Source organism: Suricata suricatta, chromosome 12, assembly GCF_006229205.1.
Source record: "Suricata suricatta isolate VVHF042 chromosome 12, meerkat_22Aug2017_6uvM2_HiC, whole genome shotgun sequence".
NCBI classification, from domain to species: Eukaryota; Metazoa; Chordata; class Mammalia; order Carnivora; family Herpestidae; genus Suricata; species Suricata suricatta.
In genome coordinates, this window is record NC_043711.1 from 43,613,619 (window position 1) to 43,636,707 (window position 23,089).

The window sequence follows — 23,089 nt, forward strand, 5'->3', positions numbered from 1 at the left end:
AGAACTGCCCACTAGAGGTCCCTCCTCCCTGAATTATTTTTCAATCCTGAAATAAGATTGTACTTACTAAATTTTCAATCCCTTGCCTGTTTATGAGAGCTGGTGAAATTCTGCTGCATTTGACATGATAGCTAACTATGACCTTAGCAGAGGAAAGTCGTATAGACATCCAAACCACTATGCCTGAGAGTCTATTTTATTTACATACAAGAATGTTAGTTTCACCCTCCCCCATTTTATAGAGTTCATTTGACAAGTTTTCATGCTTCTGAGTGAGAATGGAAAACATGAAAGCCCTTTAAAGATAGTGACCACATGCTGACATGTTCTTTGCAGCTTGCAGAAAACTCTGGTACCCTATCAACTGGAAATAATTATTACGATAGGCAATTTTCAGCCCTTCTCTTATCTAATCACAGAAAATATATAAAGATTTTAATTCAAAGGAATAATCTTCATGTGTAGACTCTAGAGACAACTTCTTGATCTTCTGATACATTTACTTTATTCATTATGTCAAATAGATTTCAGGAAGCTTGTCTTATGTGCAGTGTGTACATAGAGACTTGTTACAGTGTATAATTTTAACATAATGAGGAGTGGGAGGGTGTATAGATAAGACAATTCTAAGACTGCTTCCAGCAAACATTTATAAATTGTCCCTTTACTATATGAGTCATAAAACATGAAATTAAAATGGCAGCAAGGTTTAGTAACCCTATCACCCTCTCCAGCCTTTAATCTCACACCCTGGTTCAAGGAAAGAGGTCGTAACCAATGAACAAGATGTTCAATTAGAAAAGTCAGCATTTGGGTGAGGACGTGGAGAAATGAGGACCCTCTTGCACTGTTGGTGGGAATGCAAACTGGTGCATTCGCTCTGGAAAACAGTGTGGAGTTTCCTCAAAAAATTAAAAACAGAACTACCCTACAACCCACCAATAGCTCTGCTAGGAATTGATGCAAGGGATACCATAGGGCTGATGCACAGGGGCACACGTAGCCTATGTTTATAGCAGCACTTTCAACAATAGCCAAATTATGGAAAGAGCCTAAATACCCATCGACAGATGAATGGATAAAGACAATGTGGTTTGTATGTACAGTGGAATACTACGTGGCAATAAGAAGAATGAAATTCTGCCATTTGCAGCAATGTGGATGGAACTGGAGAGTATTATGCTAAGTGAAATAAGTGTGTCAGAGAAAGACAGACAACATATGTTTTCACTCATATGTGGATCTTGAGGAACTGAAAGAAGGCCATTGGAGAAGGGAAGGGGAAAAAAAAAGTTAGAGAGAGGGAGGGAGGCAAACCATAAGAGACTCTTAAATACAGAGAACAAACAGGGTGGATGGAGGGTGGAAGAGGGGAAAGTCGGTGATGGGAATTAAAGAGGGCACTTGTTGGGATGAGCACCGGATGTACGGAAGCCAATTTGACAATAAATTCTATTTAAAAATAAATAAAATAAATGAATAAATAAAAATAAAAGCTTTATCCCCAGACAATGTCTTTCCCTTCCACTTCTTCCTCCTCTCCCCATCAACGGAACGTTAGTGCACCTACTGCCATCCAAGCCTTCAGACCTGCGTGTGCATAAAATATCAACAAAAGTGTTTCATGTTTTATAACTTTTCATAAATCTTTCTATATTACTTTTTCAAACATTATCAATGTTTTAATATTGATAAATATAGATCTAAGTCATAAAATTTTAAAAAAAGAGAAAAGTCAGCATTGGGGATGAACGAATGGTGGCCACCACAGGATAGAGGTCACCCAATTTATGAACTAATCTTTGAACGTTAGATCAATTTTCTGATGTGGCCCAAAGAAACCTGCAAGTCGCATAAAGAAAAAAAGAATCATCAACAAAGTGGAAAATCCATAAGACTGAATTTATATGTGACGAAAGGAAGAGAAAATATCAAGTAAACTCATTGTCTTTCACTTCATATTTTTTTTCAAAATCAAAATCTACAGAATGCATATAAGGAACCATTACAGTATTTATTGTAAGTGAATACAGTACTAAGCGATGTAAAGAGCTGAATCAGATTGCATTAACGATGTTTATTCCTGAATCATATTGCATTAACGATTAAGATATGAAGACAAAATAATCTCAAGTTATTAGCTGTTTGAGTTGGAGGAATCTTAAACCCCTGGTGTTCTGTTGCTAAATTTTTGCACCAATAAGCATCAGCCCAAAGGAATCATCCACTTGGATCCAAAATCACTGTAAGCAGAAACTATTTCCTCTACACTATGATTAAGGTCAAAGGAAACGTCCTTCCCCAAGATGAGACTGAAGTGAAGTGAGGCTAAACACTGAGACTTGGATGACCCCCTCCAAGGCAAAGGATCCTGCCTCTTCACAAAGCAGAGAGTAATAATAAAAAATGGCGTGCTTTGTTTTAGTAATACCACACTGTCTATGGACAGCCTTTTAACATTCATAGGTTATAGAAATAATGTATGCTACATTAGCCCAATGAACTAGCTGGAAGTGTATGCAAAGATGATCATGGCAGTATTGAGAACAGATCTCTTGTCTAACAATAGGGAATTGGTTAGGGAAACATCCAGGTAGAATTGAAAATGATTATGTGTGTTCTCCAAAGAAGATATCTAAATGGCTAACAGACACATGAAAAGCTGCTCAACATCATTCATCATCAGGAAAATACAAACCAAAACTATGATGAGATACCATCTCACACCTGTCAGAATGGCTAAAATGAACAACTCAGGAAACACAGATTTTGGCAAGAATGTAGAAAAGGGGAACCCCTCTTACACTGATGGTGGAAGGCAAACTGGTGTAGCCACTCTGGAAAACAGTATGGAGTTTCCTCAACAATTTAAAAATAGAAATACCCTCTGATCCAGCAACTGCACTTTTAGGTATTTACCCAAATGATACAAAAATACAAATTTGAAGGGGTACATGCATCCTAATGTTTATAGCAGCAGGATCAACAATAGCCAAACTATGGAGGAAGCCCACATGTCCATCAACTAAAGAATGAATAAAGAAGACGTGGGACACATATACAACAGAATAATACTGAATCATTAAAAAGAATGAAACCTTGTCATTTTTAACAATGGAGATGGACCTAGAAGGTATTAAGCTAAGTGAGGTAAGTCAAACAGAGAAAGACAGATACCATATGATTTTGTTCATATGTGGAATTTAAGAAACAAAACAGATGGACATATGGGAAGAGGGGGACGAAGAAAGAAGAAAACAAACCACAAGAGACTCTTAACAACAGAGAACAAACTAAGGGTTGATTAAGGGATGTGGGTGGGGGGTGGGTAAGATAGCTGATGAGTATTACAGCGGGGATTTGTGATAAGCACTGGGTATTGTATATAAGTGACAAATTAATAAATTCTACTCCTGACGCCAATACTGCACTGTATGTTGGCTGATAGTTAAATTTAAAAAATGAAAAAGTACATATTCTAATAAAACATTTTAGAATCACTAAAGAATAAATAAAATGATTCTATGTGACACTATTTGTTTAAAAAGGAAGAGCTTTTGTAAACAAATAATAAGTGGATAAGCTGGCTACAGCTGTGGTTTTCAAGTATTTTAACTGTCAATAAGAAAATCATTTTAGGGGCGCTTGGCTGGCTCAGTTGGTTAAGCACCCAACTTAGGCTCAGGTCATGATCTTGAGTTCGTGGGTTCGAGCTCCGTGTCAGAGCCTGGAGCCTGTCTTTGGAATCTGTGTCTCCTTCTCTCTCTGACCCTACCCCTGCTCACGCTGTCTCTCTCTCTCTCTCAGAAATAAATTAAAAAGAAAATCATTTTACATTATTATCCCAGGTACATCATTTACACACACACACACACACACACACACACCCCAATAATCACCCTGAATCTACTCTAATTTACTCTGATCCTTTATATTCTATTTAAATTAATGATTTTAATGCTGGTTTTTTCTACTAAGTAGATTTTCTGACCCACTAATTGGTCGGAACTCACAGGTTGAAAATTCTTTAGGGTGAGAATAACACATTGCATGAAACAAATTTTTAAACACATAAATTTTCATGGGAGACTCTAAAAACATAAATGTTCACAAAGATTACACACTGAGACAGAAATAGCAATTCTCTTTGAGGAAGTATCTGACTTTTTTTCCTTCTTACCTTTATTAGCTTTTCTTCCTTAAGGAAATTATATTTCTTTGGTAACTGAAAAAATTGCATCTCATCCAAGAAATATTTTAGACGCTTTCAGATGATCTCAATGTCCAATTGCGTCCTCCTCTTTCATTAGTTATCGCCCATGTTCCTCTTCCAGCAGCCATGATGACAGCCGTAGTCTCTTACTTTCCAACTCAGGGTACCTCAGATAAGAGAAAGAAAGAAAGGAAAAAAGAAAGAAAGGAAGAAAGGAAAGAAGGAAGGATCAAAAACGGAAATAGGACAGGAAAGGATAGAGGAATAATTCTCATATAGCTACCACAATTTTTTTCTTTTATCCGAGGTATGTGTGTCCGCACACATAGCTTGTGCGTGCCTCTACAAATGTATAAGTGTAGATTTGGGCTCAGAGCTTATTTTTATGTTTGCCTAGAGGCTGAGACTGTGTAATAAAAATCCTGTGGGAGCCATTCATTTCCTCAGTCTGGTCAATTTGAGAAATTCACCACCTGCTTCTTTGTGCCTTAGTTTCCCTATCTGTAAAATGAAGTTGTGGTGCTAACATATCACTTCCATGTCTAAGAGATACTTTGGCTCAGGAGGAATCACCTGGACAATTGTTGCTTCACTCACAGGTATATATGTGTGTGTGTATATATATGTGTGTGTATGTGTGTGTGTGTGTGTGTGTGTGTATTGTTTTTGATTACTGATAACTGAAAATCCATACTTCTTGCCTGAAGCTGAATTCCCACATAGGGAGGATGCTGCAAACTTGCTGCCTTTATTATATATTAGATTAAGTTCAGTGGCTAAATCAGCTCAAATGCTCCCTTTTTTATGACCAATGTTTGTAATATTTATTTCAATATCTTGAATTGCTTGACTACTTGAACTTATAACTGCAAAGAATTAAAGGGAAGCCTCCTGACATGCGGAAGACAATGCCACTCTGCTGCCAGAGGTACAGATTTATTTAAACATGTCTTCTAAGGGCATTGGTTTATCCGGTTTTCAGTGCTAAAGATCACGAGCTCTATTTATTTATTTATTTATTTATTATTTTTAAAATTTTTTTTACATTTATTTATTTTTGAGAGGCAGAAGGTAAACAGAGGAAGAGCAGAAAGAGAAAGAGACACAGAATCAGAAGCAGGCTCCAGGCTCTGAGCTAGTGGTCTGCACAGAGCCCGATGTGGGGCTCAACCCCACAAACTGTGGGCTCATGAACTGAGCCGAAGTCGGATGCTCATCCGACTGAGCCACCCAGGTGCCCCACAAGCTCTATTTAATAGAGGGTCATGTAAAAAGCACTGATAAGCTTTATTCATAGACTTTGAAATGTTAAAGTTCCTTCCAGAGACCCACTTTCAATTGGGAGAAGTCACTACTGATAGTGATATTAAGTCTTCTCGAAGATTCTTTCTGGGAACAGATGATAAGGACTTGCATCTGTCTACGATCCACAGACATTTCTGAATGCATAGGCCGATAGGTAACAAATGGCGGCGTGTGGGCCAAATCTACCTCCGAGGATACTTTCTTTGATCTCTGGATGCTAAATAATTTTTACGACTTAGTTACAGATACTAAAAAAGAGATTCTGCATCATATGCCAGATTTGTTTTTCAGCTTCTCTTGAAGAATCCAAATATACGTCCTTCTACCCTGGGCCCACATCCTGCACCAAGCGGCCCCGTGGACTGAGTCAGGACGGTACTTTATGGAGGGAGTCGGCTTGGTAGCTCAGCACAGCCTAAGCTCCACCCTGCGTTCATTCAGGATGCCTGCCTAGCCTTTCCAGATACTTGAGCGTAAGAATCCTTCACAAGCAAACATGTCACCATGAGTTTAACAGCAGAACAGCACATATTTGGGGTAATTAATTAGAAAAGAAATAAAAGAAGTAGAAATTAACGAAAAACAAATCCTAGATAGTTCATGCAGCTTCTTTCTCTAAACACTTGCTTTCTAGCTCATTTTTCACGCCTCATTGGCTTCATCTTTTTACATTCACATGCATTCACCCTTCCCCTTATGCTTCCTGCCTCTGGGAACTATTTTTTTAAAATGCAGATAATGAGGCCTGCTTGGTCCACCTTTCTGGATTACTGTGAAGATCCATGTGTAAAAGTGCTATATAAATGCGAAGTATTATTAGATCCATTATTATCCACGCTCAGGCACTAGAAGGTTCTTATAGGCCCCACTGCTCTGGCTGGCTTGAAGTTTGACGTCTCAGCAGTAATAGGTAAAACTCATTAGATGCCTTTCAATTCATTTACTGCTCTGTATTTGGCTCTTTAATGCTGGTGTTGAGGCAGCAGGATCTTTTTCTCTGTCAGCTCTGCATTCAAGCCAATGGGAAAAAAAATAAAAATTCTCCTCAGTTCCTGTTACAAGAACCAAGGATGAAAACCTCCGTGTACTTTGTCTCACCTAACTTCAGGTCCGTTCAAGTTCAGCACGGCTCCACTCCTACATGCAGAAAGAGAGGTGTAGCCCCTAGGAGGTTTGCGTCCATGTCCGTCCGTTTGTCCAGAAAATAGTCTATTGCTGTATTGTCTTCCGTTTGAATGCATCCCACCATTATGTAAAAACATTCAGACTGTATGATGTCAAATAACGAATGCAAAGGAGTCTGTCAACAGAGGACTTGCAACTCTATCCATTTCGGCAAGGTTTCTCCTCGCGGGGATTCAGACCCTACCCCTCAGCACCCACGAGACATCTCGCATGGGCAGGGTTTTTTTCCATGTATTTGTTTAACTGGTATAATTCCCAGTCCCCAGGATGGTGTCTGGCATGCAGTAGGTTCTCAAAAGTTTTCTATTTTGTTGTTGAAGCAATGAATGATACCATCTAGTAGGTATCTGCCACTTAACTTTTCCAGGAAACGGCTGATTCCCATCTCCCGACTCCAAACCTGCTTATCTCTTCACTTTTCAATCCTGGCAACCGGCGCCACCACCCTCCCAACTACTCAGTTGCTCTGACTCCTCTCTTTCCCTTACCGCCAACTCCCAACCTGTCAGGGAGTCCTTTGGTTCTCCTTCTGTGATGTGGCCCGAGTCTGTCTCCTCACCACCATCACTGCAACCCCAATATAAGTCGCTCTGCTCTCTTCGTGGCCTACCCCAGCAGGGGCCTCCTCCAGCTCCTTGCCTCCACTCCCGCCTCCTACAGACCATTTCCCTCACAGCCAAAGGCAACTTTTCATGATATAAATATGGTCATATTATTTGCTGGTAAGAATTCTCCAGTGGCTTCTCATGGTGTCTAGACATAGATGCAAAGTCCTCACAGTCTATAAGATCAAGCATTTGTGGTTTGCAAAAACTGGGAGCACAGTAGAATCTCCCAGAAAGATTTAAAATATGCAGAGCTTGAGCCCACACATTAGAATAAGTATCTCTAGAGATGAGTCTCCACAGATGTCACTTGGGCATTGTCCCATTTTTTGTCTTCTATGTCTGGCATCACTCTCCCCTTCATCTGTAACACTTGAGGCACACGGCTTCTCTTCTCTTTGCAGAAACTCTCAAGTTCTTGCCAGTTTCAGAACTTTTGCTTTTGTTGTACTTTCTGTCTGGAATGTCCACACTCTCTTCATGGCTGCCTCTTCTCCTTGCTCAGAGGTCTCATCAAACATGTCCTCCTTAGTGAACCTTCCTCCACCTTCTCCTCTAACATGTTATATCCTCTGTCCTTGGGTATTTTCTGTGCCGTAACTCTGTGATACTTTCTTTCCAGCACTTGGCGCCCCTTGAAGTACTCTTTATCTATTCGTGAGTTTATAAATCACTCCCAATAGAAAGTGAAATCCGTGAATGCAAGGGCATTGCCTTTTTCCCACTGTATCTCCAGTATGCTGCATAACTGCATGCAGAATGCTAATAATAAATACTTCAGTCTTTGTGGGCTATGTAGTCTCTGTCACAACTGTTCACCTCTGCCACTGTACTGAAAAAGTGGCCAAGGATGGGATGTGCCAAATGGACAGGGCTGTGTTTTTTTTTTATTTAATTTTTTAAAATGTTTATTTCTTTTTGAGAGAGAGAGAGACAGAGCGTGAGCAGGGGAAGGGCACACACACACACACACACACACACAATCTGAAACAAGCTCCAGGCTCTGAGCTGTCAGCACAGAGCCCAATGTGGGACTCCAACTCAGGAACAGCAAGATCATGACCTGAGGTGAAGTCAGGTGCTCAACCAACTGAGCCACTCAGGTGCCCTGACATGGCTGTGTTCTAATAAAATTTCATTTATGGAATGAAATTTGAGTTTTATATAATTTTCACATGCCACAAAATATTATTTGTCTTGTGATTTTTTTTTTAACACTCAGAATTGCAAACAGCATTATTAGCTTGTGGGCACACAAGCAAAAAGAAGTGGCAGGCCAGGTTTCGTCTATGGGCTATAATTTGCCAATCCCTAATTAAGAGCATTCATATTTCTCTCCTAGTTTGAGAGGCCAGAATCTCTTTGAGAAGCACAAAGAGGCTTCCTAAAATCCTGTTAGCAGTGTTACCACACTATTTCTGCCCAGGGATGTCTACATGTCTCAAACCACTTCAGAAAACATTCCCCAAGTATATATCAGGTTAAACAGTACTGATTAGGTTGAAGGCCAGGGGGTAGCTACCCAAGGTACCAATCTAAAACGGAAGCTAAAATGTCACTCAAATAAGTCTGAAACAGCACACCTCTGAACTTGGTATTCCACAGTCTTTTTACATAAATGGCAAAATATAAATCCCCAAAGTGAAGAACACAGCCATGAATGAAGAGTAATTTAAAATAACTAACATCTATTCTTTCCTTATTAAATAAATACTGAGAAAACATTTAAATACTTTAAAAAAATAAAGAGGCCAATATTTTAGAGGCTGCAAATTATTTTTTGTTTCTGAATTCCATGTAAGTTCAAGTGACCCTAAACTGAAGACATCATGAAAAGAGTCCAAAAGATACGAAGAATAAATATAAGTCCCTCCTTGTTTTCAAAAAGCTTATTCTGGCTGTCCTTAATTTTCATCTGGTTAAATATTAATTATACGTTTTACTTTAGGCAGAGGCCACTATCTCTGAGGATATTTCTTGAACTTACAGATATTTCAATTGGTTGCACTTGGTTCCCCAAATTTTCTCTTCTTTTTACATATTTACATATTTATTTTAAAATACCAAATAAATTCCATTTATCTATGAGGTAAATACTTATTTTTGTACTTGAGTATTTACTTGATGCTTCCTTCTTTCTTGAGACTGCCAAGCCCTTAAGGTATGTTTTATGGATCACAATGAATGTTCTGCCTGCATACAGATGGTAGTTAATAAATAATTATTCAATCAAGAAATAAGCAAGTCACTAAAGACGGTGAACCTTGAAAGAAAGCAAATTTTGCCTTCACAGTTATGATGACATTTCCTTTCATTCTCTCCATTACTTTTCATAATTCATTGTGCACACATTCTTTATAAATATGATAATCCTATTTCTGAGATTCAAACAGTGCGCCTTTGGGTGAATGGAGACTAGAGAGGGGGAGGAGATGAAGGCGCCCATACAGTGAAAATTCACTAGACACAGAGGGTAGGCTTTCAACCACAGGATACATTTTAGAGCTCACATGCCGGTTACTCGTGAAGAAGGAAAAAAAATCAACCACATATATTTAAAAGCATAAGGAAACACAAAGCAAAGTCTTCTTTCAAAGCCATAGGAAGCTTGTTTTCAATTCTGATTCTAAAAGATGAACAGCCAACTCTCCCCTTCATTATAATCCTCATCACTGCCCTTACAATTAGGTCCTAGAATGCACGCTGGCTCTCAGACACAAAATCAAAAGCTTACAGCACAAATCTATTTCCAGACACCCTGCATATATTTTTTGTTCCTCTAGCAAGGGGCAGATTCATTGGGATCTCTCACTCACTCAGCTGACCGTTCTGGGTCAGGATGTGTCCCTGTCCATGTGACTGATACTTTAGCAAGAGCAAGAAAGATGAACTTGTATAATAACAAGAATATTTAGACAGTGAAAATTTCTGAATCAGAGAGGAATATATTTCCTACCAAAAGATATGTAGTCTAAAAAACAGGTTATAACCCAGACTATCCACAGAATCCAGTCTATAATTCTAGTTTCCTTTCAGTGTTGAAACTGATGGTGGGGATGAATAACTTAAACATAATATACTAACAAGAAGAGATATATATTTTGTAGGAACCATTAAAAGAAAATAAATTCAGAGCATAGCAAGTGAATAATACTCTCCAGCAAAAGCATAATATAAAGTCAAAAGTTACAGTCCTCACAGTATTACCTAAACTCACAACTACCTGAAATAAATTTTAAAAAATCAAGTGGTCATATTTATCTGAGGATTCAATATGGTGATACCCATAGGAGGTTGTGAAATGAACACTGCTGTAAGACAAGATGCTTACTGGAACGCCCGAGTGGCTCAGTCGGTTAAGCATCTCTTGGGTTTCAGCTGAGGTCATGATCTTGTTATGCCCAAGTTTTCATTATCATCCCCGAAACCAGAGGCCACCTGGGAGACCGAGTCACCCATGCAAAAGCAAAGGGCTTTATTATTACGGGCTTATAAGCTCGGGCTCACAGACTTCACCAGCGCAGCGGATCCATGTGGAGAGCCCTGAACAAAGGGGGGCAGGGCCTTTATGGGTTTGGGAAGGGGGAGTTACAGGAAATTGTGACACAGGTACAGTGATCAAATCATTATTACACAATATTATTGACAGCAGATTTAACCATTCACATTGCCTAGAGTATTTGTTACTTTTGGTGGGACCCGATCACAACATTCAGAGTGTTAACCAATTACAGAGTGGACCCAGGGCCCAGGACCCTCTGCAGGTGTATAGGGTGTAACTAGCCTTCTAGGCCTGCCCTTAGAAATGTTAAGGGTGTTAGTGGGCCTTTCCTGATTGGGTGTTACAAGGGTGGTCCCTCCTGCCTTGAGCAATGTGTGCCCTTCTATTGTCTAATGATTCTGAGAAACTGACACTTAGGCCTTCAAGGTCAGAGGGAAACTGAAACCTGTCATAGAGTCAGTTTGGTTCAGTCCTGCGTCCTTACAATCTCATGGTTCATGGGTTCAAACCCTACGTGGGGCTCCACACTAACAGGGCAGAGCCTGCTTTAGATTCTCATTCTGCTGCCCCCCCTTCTGCCCCTCTCCCTCTCATGCTGTCTCTCTCTCAAAATAAATGAATAAACTTTATTTTTTTAACTTTTTAAAACTTTAACCTTTATTTTTGAGAGTGAGAGACAGAGTAAGAGCAGGGGAGGGGCAGAGAGAGAGAGAGGCAGACACAGAATCTCAAGCAGGCTGTTTGCTCTGAGCTGTTAGCTCAGAGCCTGATGCGGGGCTGGAACTCATGGACCATGACATCATGACCTGAGCCAGAGTCAGATGCTTTAACTGACTGAGCCACCCAGGCGCCCCTGAATAAACTTTAAAAAAAGACAAGATGCTTATTACTTGATTACATAAAATTAATCTTCATTAAAATATCCCTCTACTTAACAGGAGATCATGTCTTCACTGAATCTCCGATCCAAGCTAAATAGAGGACAACACAATTTTAAGGTATAATTGCAAACCTCGCAACAGATGTAGGGTTTCATGATGTTAACAAAAGTGATATTGACAAATTTCTTAAACCTACAGTGATTTGTGAATAGGATTTTAACTGGTGGAGCAGTTAATGATTGCATAGGTATTCACTGTCAAGGATGATGACAAAGTTCATCATTTCACAAGAAAATGACTTATGTATAAAAAGATTCAGAGAGGCTCTTGGGAACTCAAGAAGTCCTTGAATATTTTTTGAAATATAATGTGCTACTTCCTTTGCTGGGAGAATAAAGTGAAGCATGTTCTTTTACGCCAACAGAAAATGTGCTTACAAAAAATGTGCTTAAGGAAAAATAATTATAACTTAGAGCTCACCTATTCTAGGTATTGGTTTTTAGTTGCCATTTCCATGGACATTTTATAAAATACAATAGGTAAAATGTGCACATTTTATAAGTAATAGAAAATAAAATAGACAATAAACACATATATAAAAGTATAAGAAAATAAAATTTTTAAATATATAAAAGTAAATAAACATGTTTATAATATTACTTTCAGTTTTCAAGGTAATAGTCCAATAACACTTCTTCAGAATTTCTATGACACAGTCATCTCTCTTTTAAGTAGGTTTAATTTAAGAAAACTTCCTGGCACCAATTCTCCTTGGTTATGAAGAATCGCCTATGTAGAGTTCTACTTCCTGCTTCTCTGAAATTTTGTCCCATTGTTTTTCATGGTTTCTTCCTTCTACAATTCACCAGTGTAAAAGTGGGGCTTCTCCAGGTTTCACTGATTTGTAAAAAGGTAATCTATTTTATTGTCCTTTATTTCAAAAGTTTGAAAGTGAAAGAAGCCAAAAATAATTTTCACTGAGTTGTAACTGATTTTTTGGACTCCAGTCTAACTCACTTTGTGTGCTGTTCTCACCCGAGCCAGTCCATTTCCAAATAGTGAACACATAATCTACCTCCACCAATGCTGTCTGTATTCCCAATCTCAAATACTCATCTAGTGGCCCTAACTGAAAATCTTGACAAAAATAAGACTCCTTCCCTTTTCCACTCACTTCAACTTATCAATCAGACACCTTCAAAGTGGTTTCACCTTTTTTTTGGTGTAAGTCCATCTTCTCCATATTTTCAATACTGTTAGGAATAAGACCCTGACACTTTGATTTGGACCTCCTGTGCCAAACTCCTAGCCATCTTCTGTGTCCTCTCATTTTCCTCTCAAGTGTGTCTCACATCTCACCACAGGTAAGACAAGGCTATGTCTTATAGGCGGGCAACCACATCATTTTTCTTAAAATCCTAAAGGAGAGATCGATCTCCTCAAATACATATGGGCAGGGCTATAGTCCTCCTGTGTCCTTCCAGTATAATCCCTCACCATGTCTTACACCACACTTCATGGTAAAGCAGTGACTTGTAACCAGGGATATGGAAATTCCTTCACAATGTAAGATATATGTGCACGGTGAACAACTTTCCTGGGGAGATGATCAAAGAACTCCATGACCACAACACAGTTAACCAGAATAGGAGACCAATAATGCCTCTGAGAACAGGGAGCATGTATTTCCAGCGGAGGCCCCTGTAGTTTGTATAGTCTCTACCCCTCACAGTGGTAGATCATTGTGACCTTGGCCAAGTGAATTAACTTCCTAAGCATATTTCGTCATACTGGAAACCAAAATAATATTTTATCCTAAATTTACTCACTATGAGAATGAACTGAGATGGTTTTTATAATGTCTGATGCAGTCTCAGTCATCGGTAGTTTAGCAATGACGCTAATAAGGCTAATGAAGGAGAAGATAATATACCAAGCTATTTCTCAATGCTATGCTTTTAAGTGGTTCCCTCTGCCTAAAAATCCTTGTTTCCCAATTTAACCAGATAAATTTTCATTATTCTTCAAGGTACATCTCAGACTTTCTCTGCTTCAAAAGCCTTTCCTTCCACACCCCAGACTGAGCCGTGCTCCATATTTTTACCTCTGCATAATTCTCTGAAAGGAAAACACCCATTATACTGAAATGATTCATAAATCTGTTACCACAGTCAGACTGTAAGTTTGTTTATGATCAAGGGTTATATCTCATTACCCCCCGCCCCCGCCACAATGGCTTACAGAGCACTTGGCACATAGTTAGATGGGGTTCAAGGGATTTGAGGCTGATATTGGAAAAAAATATATATAACTTTAAGAGGCAATAACAGACAACCAGCTCTACTGGGAGGCACTTGAGCAGGGTTGCAGGAGAGGGGAACCCCCTCACTGCATAAGACCTTCTGGAGAGAACATCCCCACAAGGGGATCCTGGGCATGGAGGGTTGAAGAGGGCTTACGTGTCTAGGTGATGATGTTCAGCAGCACAGCGAGGACTCTCTGGGTCAGAGAGTTCCGAAGGGAGGGGTGGGGAGGGTAGTAGCCTGGAGGTTTTGGAACTAAAAGGCTCTGTCTTATCAATGGGTAACAGCTGTAAGGCTAAATTTTCCTAAGGTATGCAAAGCAGGCAGATCCTCAGTTTCTTTGGGTTATTTTTAAAATAATTAAATGTGTAAAAATTGGAGTTGGGGCCAACAGGCTTTTGAGCTAATGGGTGTCAGCTTGTGGTGAAGAAATAAACAACCAAGAGCCTAATACACAGAAGCTATCTTTGGTTCATTTATGTAACATTAGTAGGTCCTCAGCAATTGTTGAACTTATATAAAGTTACTAACTACAATTGTGCTGTATACTCATGAGTTCCCAAGGGAACATCGTATTTTAATTGATCCAGAGGTAGAGGGCTTGGCTCTAGTTTTTCGTCTTAAACAGGTCCATTAATCTATTCAGTTTTGGAATTCAAAACATTTGAAAAAGCTCTCTGGGAGGTGAAATAATATGACTTTCCTTTTTATCTCTCCAGCAAGCATAATACCTTGTGTATCATATGTATTCAATAATGATTTGTTATTTAGAATGGATTAAGTAATGAATCCAAATCTTTCAAGGCATATGTGTTTAAAATAATATCTTTATAACAGAAAGCCCTCTTTATGCCTTAAAAATATACATTCTGTAAGAGAAAAGCTCAATTCTTAACCTTTTAGAAATCTTTAATTGTTCATTTACTAAATGAAGGTATATAGGTATTTTTTTAGTTGAAAATATTGAATGAGGGGCGCCTGGGTGGCTCAGCCAGTTAAGCCTCCAACTTCAGCTCAGGTCATGACCTCATGTTCGTGGGTTCGAGCCCCGCGTCGGGCTCTGTGCTGAGCGCTCAGAGCCTGGAGCCTGCTTCCGGTTCTGTGTCTCCTTCTCTCTCTGCCCCTCCCCGTTCATGCTCTGTCTCTCTCTGTCTCAAAAATAAATAAAACACTAAAAAAATTAAAAAATATATTGAATGCAAAACTGCATACATATAAGCTCTACCTAATGTTGGCAACTTGAGGTTATCAGACTTCTTCTTAAAGATTCCTATTCTACCTTTTCAAGTCCGTGAATGATGATGGGGGGGTGGTAGGAGGAGGAGGAGATGGATGGATGGATGATATTTATTTCACATTTACTATGTGCCAGATTTAACGCTTAGCACTTGACCTACAGTATCTCATTGAATTCTCATAGCTCTCTAAGGAAGAGGTCATTATTATCCTATCTTAAATCTGAGGCTTAGAGAGGTTAAGTTACTTAGACAAAACAACAGAGCTAGTAAATTGTATTTGAATGTAGGTTCTCTAACTCAGAGTACATTTGCTCAATCACTAAATGAGCACCCATACATGCTAAGAAAGAAGAATTTCAGCTTGCACAGAATCAGTTCCATAACAGAGAACTGCAAACTTTTTCTATGCTTGTCTTTATACCTGCTAAAAATACTTTTTTATTTTGAAAAGTAATTTCAAACACACTCAAAACACAATAAAAATCTATGTGTAATTGTAATTAAGCTCCAGATCAACATATACTAGAAGAAAACAAAAGACAGCAGCTGGGAATCTCTTACTGAGTCATACTGCACCCACTCACTGTTCAATTAGTGCAATTATGGTTAATGTCAGTCTCTGTTGTACGGATGAAGTATACCATTCTGTCACTCTTCTGGAACCAGCCCTGTAGGATATTATACAAGTTTGGGCACAAAAAATATGGGTAATTGCCATCTACTCTGCAGCAGCACTAAATAATTAAAAGGATTCAAAATATAATAATTTTTAAGAAAAATAAAATATTTTTGTATAAATCTTTTTTGATATTTTATTTCTTGCAGTCACTTGTTTATGTAATCCATGGTTGGCCACCTGTATGATTTCACAATGTTTTTATATCTTCATTCAACATCACCAAAAGGCAAGAAATCCTTACAGTTCTAGAATAAACTCAAGAACTAAAGACTTGGGGCACCTGGGTGGCTCAGTCGGTTAAACCTCTGACTTCGGCTCAGGTCAGATCTCATGTTCGTGGGTTCGAGCCCCGCGTCAGGCTCTGTGCTGACAGCTAGCTCAGAGCCTGGAGCCTGCTTCCAGTTCTGTGTCTCCTTCTCTCTCTGCCCCTCCCCCTCTCATGCTCTGTTTCTCTCTGTATCAAAAATAAATAAAACATTAAAAAATTAAAAAAAAAAGAACTAAAGACTTGAACATACACCACTTAAAGTAACAGGGATAATTAAGTTGACAATGAAAAAAAAGTTTGAAAATTAAGTGAAATGTCTAATATAAGCTTCATACTAAGTAGAATTTAGTGTGTGTGTAAAACATTAAAAAAAAAAAAGTAGTGTATGTGTGTGCCTCAAGGGCAGTCTGAAAACCCACCATTATAAGATATAAAACCCAGGTACTTAACTATTAGATAGAATAAGTAATTAACTTCAGACATTTCAAGTCCTGACAGTAGAGCAAACATTCTAAATTTTGTGCAACTCATGCAAACATTTGCTGTTTACATATTTAGAGAGTGTTAGGCTCATAAATTAAACTGAAGCATAAGCCAACACTTTGTAACAAACCACTGGGAGTTATACACAGAACCAGAAGAATAAGATACAGATTTAGGAAGAGTCTTCCTTATTGTGTTTTTCCAGTTCTTAGGGAATCCCCCAAAGTAAGACAGTAGGGCAAATTCTATTGGACATGTTTGTTCAGTAGAGTGGCTATGAGAATAATAGATTGGTAGCTCCTGGACACATTTATTTCCAGAAGTCTCTTCTTGGTTTGCATAATGTTCTGGTAATTTAAAAATTAGTTGCCAATATTTACAAAAATAAAAATAAATATATGCAATTCCAGTGTTTTTTGAAAAATCCAATGAGCACTCAGCATGCAGTCCCTCAAGGCAATGATGCTTTAAACTTGAATGACTTTTCTCACTTTATAAGAATCACGTGCTTTTCTGAGGCCAGAGGCCTTTGTGTCATCCATGATGGGGCATAAGTTCTATAGAAGTCATCAAGCTTTCTGCATAACCCTGGTAGAAACAGAAATTAGAGTTTGAAAGCTTTGGGCCAATGGATGAAGAGAATAAGGAAAACTTGACCACTCCACCCAAATCTGAGCATAAATTCCCTTAACAGAGATGGAGGATTGGATTGATACTTTTGTTTCACTAGAGTTCAGCATAGCAGATAGCATGTCAACTGAAATCTGTTGAACAGTGGTTTGTCCAATGGTCTTTAGTAAATGGTAGGCTGAACTGGGAATAAAATCTTATGAGATTCAAACATTGCAATTGGATTTCGAGTTTTACATAATCCCAAATAAATTGTTGAATTAACATCTTACCAAGTTAATTGGCTCGTGATTAAATGAATCGCAGGAACCCCACTGTTTGATATGTCAGATTTAGAACATTAGTGATAATCCATATGAATGATTTGCACAAAAGTATTTATGAACTAAAAAATATTTCCCATGCTTCTATTAAAATTAAACAACAATAATAAAAAGAAAACAAAAAATTCCCCAAAGTCAATAGGATGACTCTGTAAAATGAAGAATGTATTAGGGAAATGATTTTCTTAAGAATTACATTATTTTGGGGCTCTTGGGTGGCTCAGTAAGTTGAGTGTCCAACTTCTGCTCAGATCATGATCTCACAGTTTGTGGGTTCAAGACCCGCATTGGGCTTTGTGCTAAGAGCTCATAGCGTGGAGTCTGCTTCAGATTCTAAGTCTTTCTCTCTCTTTCAAAAATAAATAACATTAAAAAAGTAAAAAAAGAATTACCTTATTTCTAATATGTACAAAAGATCGTATTTTTTGTAACATGTAAATGTATTTTCTGTATAAACTCTGAATTTTAATTGTCCACTGCTTTATCCTACTAAACAGTAAAATCCTGAAGAAACAGAAAAAAATATATCTCCATGTCTTACATTTAGACTTACAAAAAAACAACTGCTTCAGATAGGGAGAAAAAAAACCACAAAAAACCAAAAAACAACCCTGGTTTTTGGGGGTTTTTTTTGAAGGACTAAAATATGTGTGCCAGGTTTGATTCACACATACCAGGAAAATACATCAAAATACTTGAATAATGAGAAAATTGCATTATGTTGCTCATGAAGTATACTCACGAAACTTACTCTCTAAGAAAAGTACTAATTCTGACAAACATGCATTCCAGGGCATGCTAACACACACACTATTCCTCATCTCTATTAAGCTTTTTATATTCTGCTTACCTAATACCAAAATATCAAATTTAAAAAGGAATTAAGATGAGATGCAAATTTCTGTTTTGACTGATGCCAGTAAGACAGTTGGGAATGCTTTACTGGTTATTTTTATAATTTGTTTTCTCTTATTAGGTATCCTGTAAAAGGAATCAAAGAGCAAACGGCTCCTTTGGAAGGAATGAGTTGTCTATCTTACCAGAGAAAGTGAAGTTCTCTGAATGACCACTGACTTCATTTATTCAACAAGTGCTTTTTTGAAGGTCTGTTATTTTAGGTTTAGCCTAAAATGCTAGACATGAAAAATACAGTTATAAACAGAATGCTGCAGAATTTGTTCTAGCACTAATTAGATCAGTGAGCTATATCACTTTTGAAAATCCTTTTGAACCCTGAGATAAAATACTAAGTGTGTTGCATATATATCAAAGAAACTACTCTTGGTAACTAAAGTTATTTCCAACCTGACACATGCCAAAAATATTGTAGTCATTATTAATTATTTCATCTGTAATTAATTTTTTATGTATTATAAGGGAAAGAAGACAATTTAGAGTCAATAAAAACTTAAACACTGACTCTAATCCATGGCGTTGGATGTTGTAAGATAACCTTACAGATAGAACCCTTGACCCTGTTAGAATCTCGATACTAAATGATGTAGGAAGCATCAAGAAAGAATATTACCCTTCCCTTTCTCTACATTTATAGTACTTCATGCTCCGAGTAAAGGCAAAACTCTTGGAATAGGATCTGCCAAACAGTAAGTGCTATTTAATTGTTCAATGCTGCTGCTGTTTTGTTATTACTATTGTCATAGGCTGTCTGGGTCAAAAAACAGAATCAAAGATAATGAAAAAATATATTATCAATTGTAAACCAAGGAAAAATATATAATACAATTTTAAGGAGTACATTCTTGAAGAGTTGACTACCATTATTTGAAAAAAAAAATAGCAACTATATATAAGAAACTTCCAGACTAGCTGACATAGTCACCAATATTCATATGCTACATCCACAAATAGGGATAAATACATATATATATATATATATATATATACAAGAAATGGAAAGAAATATGCCTCTCTCCTCATAGTAACTTTGACCAGTGTGATTTTATTGAAGGACATTCCACTGTCTCAGGTTTCTTATCTAAACCAAATAAATTTGCAAAATTATTAAAATGGAGACAAATCATAAAATAAACATTCAGCCTCATTTATCACTTTCAGGATATTCTCCCATGCTTTTTTGATTAATACTTTTATTAGAAGCGTTCAATATAGATAATGCAAAATTAAATGGATTTTGCCAGAATACATTACAGCCATTAAAATAAATCAGACTATTAAATAGAGGGAAAAAGTAAAATCTGAAAAAGAAATATAATTCCATATAACTTATGACAGAGTCGATTAATCATGTAACTACAATTTTAGACTTTAGACTTTTCCTATAGAAAGAAAGGAATGGAGGTCCATTTAATACTTGATCATTATTGTCATATTCTGTGAAGAAAAGACCATGAACCAAGGACTGATCTATATTGGAGACAAAGACAAAATTTTCTTTGTTTTTTTTGACTTCCCTAGACTCAACTACCCTCTGCAGCACTTGCCAGAGACAATATGAAACATGACATAGTTCAGTAAGTAAGAACCAACCAAATTTCAATGCTTTCTAAACTGTTTGAAGTTATCATTTGAGAAAAGCTCTTCTCTTTTGTCATTGTCTTCATTTTCACCTTTTGCTTCTGAAAACTTTTCTCCAGTGTTCCATTTCACAAAACTGCCTTCAATTTCCAATTACCTTAATAACAAGATAGAACATTTACTTGACTTTAATTATTGAACTTCACGAGTTTTTTGGCCTTTAAGATTTCCCCTTAAATAATAAAAAGGATGACAAGATGAACACTTTTCTACAAGTACAATAGTGGATCTGATATGAATTCACAGAATTATGATTAAATTCATTTTTATCAAATACCAAATGTCTGCTATGAGGCCTTTTTAATATTGTCTGTGTTTTATGCCATTTCTGAAATTTATTATTTATTGATTTAATAGATTTTTACATGTCAGTTATAGTTTGCTGAATTTAAGGGATGAGTGAAAAACTTTGCTATTGCTTGATGACAAGCTTCATCAATCAAAAAGTCCTACTTGTGAGTAGTGATTAGAGCCTATTAGCTTTTGAGTGGGACATGGAAAGCAAAAACCACATTATTGCTCTCACGGAATTTGTAGGATAGTTGGAAAGATAAGACAAACACATAAGAGGTGCTTAAAAATATGAAAATATTCTTAGACTTCTGATACAGTAGGAATTAAACAATAAAAAGAGGAAGAAATACGAGGAAGAGGAGTTTGATGAAGAAGGAGGAGGCTGTTAGGGCAGATTCAAGATAAACCTTGATCTGTGGAACAAATAGAGAAGGTAGGAAGACTTCTTTGAGTAGGAAGCAGTATGTGCAATGAGTCAGGAATAGAACAGACTAAATGGAAATAACAGGTGTATGTGCGTGTGTGTGTGTGTGTGTGTGTGTGTGTGAATGTTCTATTAAATAGATGTAACCTGCCTTTTACTGTAAATTATGCCATGCAGACATAGCTGTCTGTGAAGCATCATATTATAATGCCTGCAGAGATGGGCATTATTTTTAAAAATCTGAATTCACAACATGACTGTCACTTACTGTATATATTAAGTTGGGCAAGTGACAAATCCTTTAAGATTTAGCCCCCTTCAATCCTTGAAGAATCTGTAGCTCTCTCCATGTCCCACCTTCCATTTATTGTAAAGTTTTTAGTGACTTGAATATGTTCATGGATGGGATTATCAATGCATTACTCTCTCGAAGGTCTTCCTTCCTGGGTGCCAACACCTTCAATGAGCCTGTGCTCTACACTTCTGCACCTACTCCCATGATTATACCATTAGTCTTTTCATTAACAATAAATGTATCCCTTCTGTAATCTCTGTGCTCTCCAAAACCCTCCTCCTTTTCATTTCATTCCCTCTACTTTCTGACTCCAAAAACCCTTCCTTCTCACTGTGACTTCCAATGTGTTGACCTTTTCACCTTTTCACTTTCTATTACCTCTATTATGTCCTCAGTTCTGTTCTTACCCAGCTCAAATTACATGGTCAATCACTGGAATCACTCCCTTGCAAATACTCTCAACTTGGTCTCTCTCCTTCTATCATCTTGCCTGCAAAATATTAAATTTGGTTAAATCCAAGCTTGTGCCGACTCAGGGCCTATATCCAAGCAGCTGAATACTTCTAGAAAAAAAAAAAAGGCAGCCATGCTGACAGGTTTTGCTTTAAATTCTTGACAGAAATCTCATGTGAGCTCTTAGTGCTTGCCTAGCAATCTTAGTACATTTCCCTAGTCAATTCGCTTTCTCATTCTACATGGGTCTTATTAGAAACTTTTACTATCTCCTCACACTATCAGTATCTTCCACCCATCTGCTTCTCTCAGCTACAAGCATTGCTTAAACTTTTTCATAAGAAAATATAAAATTAGAGGTATCTGGCTGGCTAAGGCAGTAGAGCATGTGACTCTTGCCTTTAGGGTTCTAAGTTCAAGTCCCATGTTAGATGGAGAGACTACTTAAAAATAAAGTAATCTTAAAAAAAAAGAAATACAACATTATATAATAATTACAGGGTCTCTCCATCAGGAAGAGTTAATAATTATAAAGATCTATGCGCCGAATTTGGGAGCACCCAAATACATAAAACAATTAATCACAAATAAAATCAATCTTATTGAATAGAGTGTGCTAATTGCAGGGGATTTTAATACTCCACTTACAGCAATGGACAGATCAATTAGACAGAATATAACTAAAGAAACAATAGACCTGAATGACACACTGCAGCAGATGAATTTGACAGATATATGTAGAACTCTGCATCCTGATGCTAGGGAATTCACTTTCTTCTCGAGTGCATATGGCACATTCTCTAAGACAGATCACATACTGGGGCATAAAGCAGCCCTCCATAAATATACACAAACAGATCATACCATGCACACTGTCAGATCACAGTGCTATGAAACTTGAAATCAATCACAGGGAAAAGTCTGAAAAACCTCCAAAAACATGGAGGTTAAAGACCACCCTACTAAAGAAAGATTGGGCCAAACAGGCAATTAGAGAAGAAATTAAAAAATACAAGGAAACAAGTGAAAATGAAAATAAAATCCAAAATCTCTGGGATGCATTACAGGAAGTCCTAAGAGGAACATATATTAAATCCAGGTCTTTTTCAAGAAACTAGAAAAAGTGCAAACTCAAAATCTAACAGAGCACCTAAAGGAAAAAGAAGGGGAGCAGCAAGAGCACCCCAAACCCAGCAGAAGAAAAGCAATAATAAAGATCAGGGCAGAAATTAACAATACAGAATCCAAAAAGGAAAAACATCCAAAACAGTTGAACAGATCAGTGAAACCAAGAGTTGGTTTTTTGATAAAAATAAACAAAATTGATAAGCCTCTAGCCAGGCTCCCCAGAAAAAAAAAAAAAAGAGAGAACACCCAAATAGACAAAATTATGACTGAAAATGGATCTATTACAACCAATCCCTCAGAAATACAAGCAATCATCAGGGAATA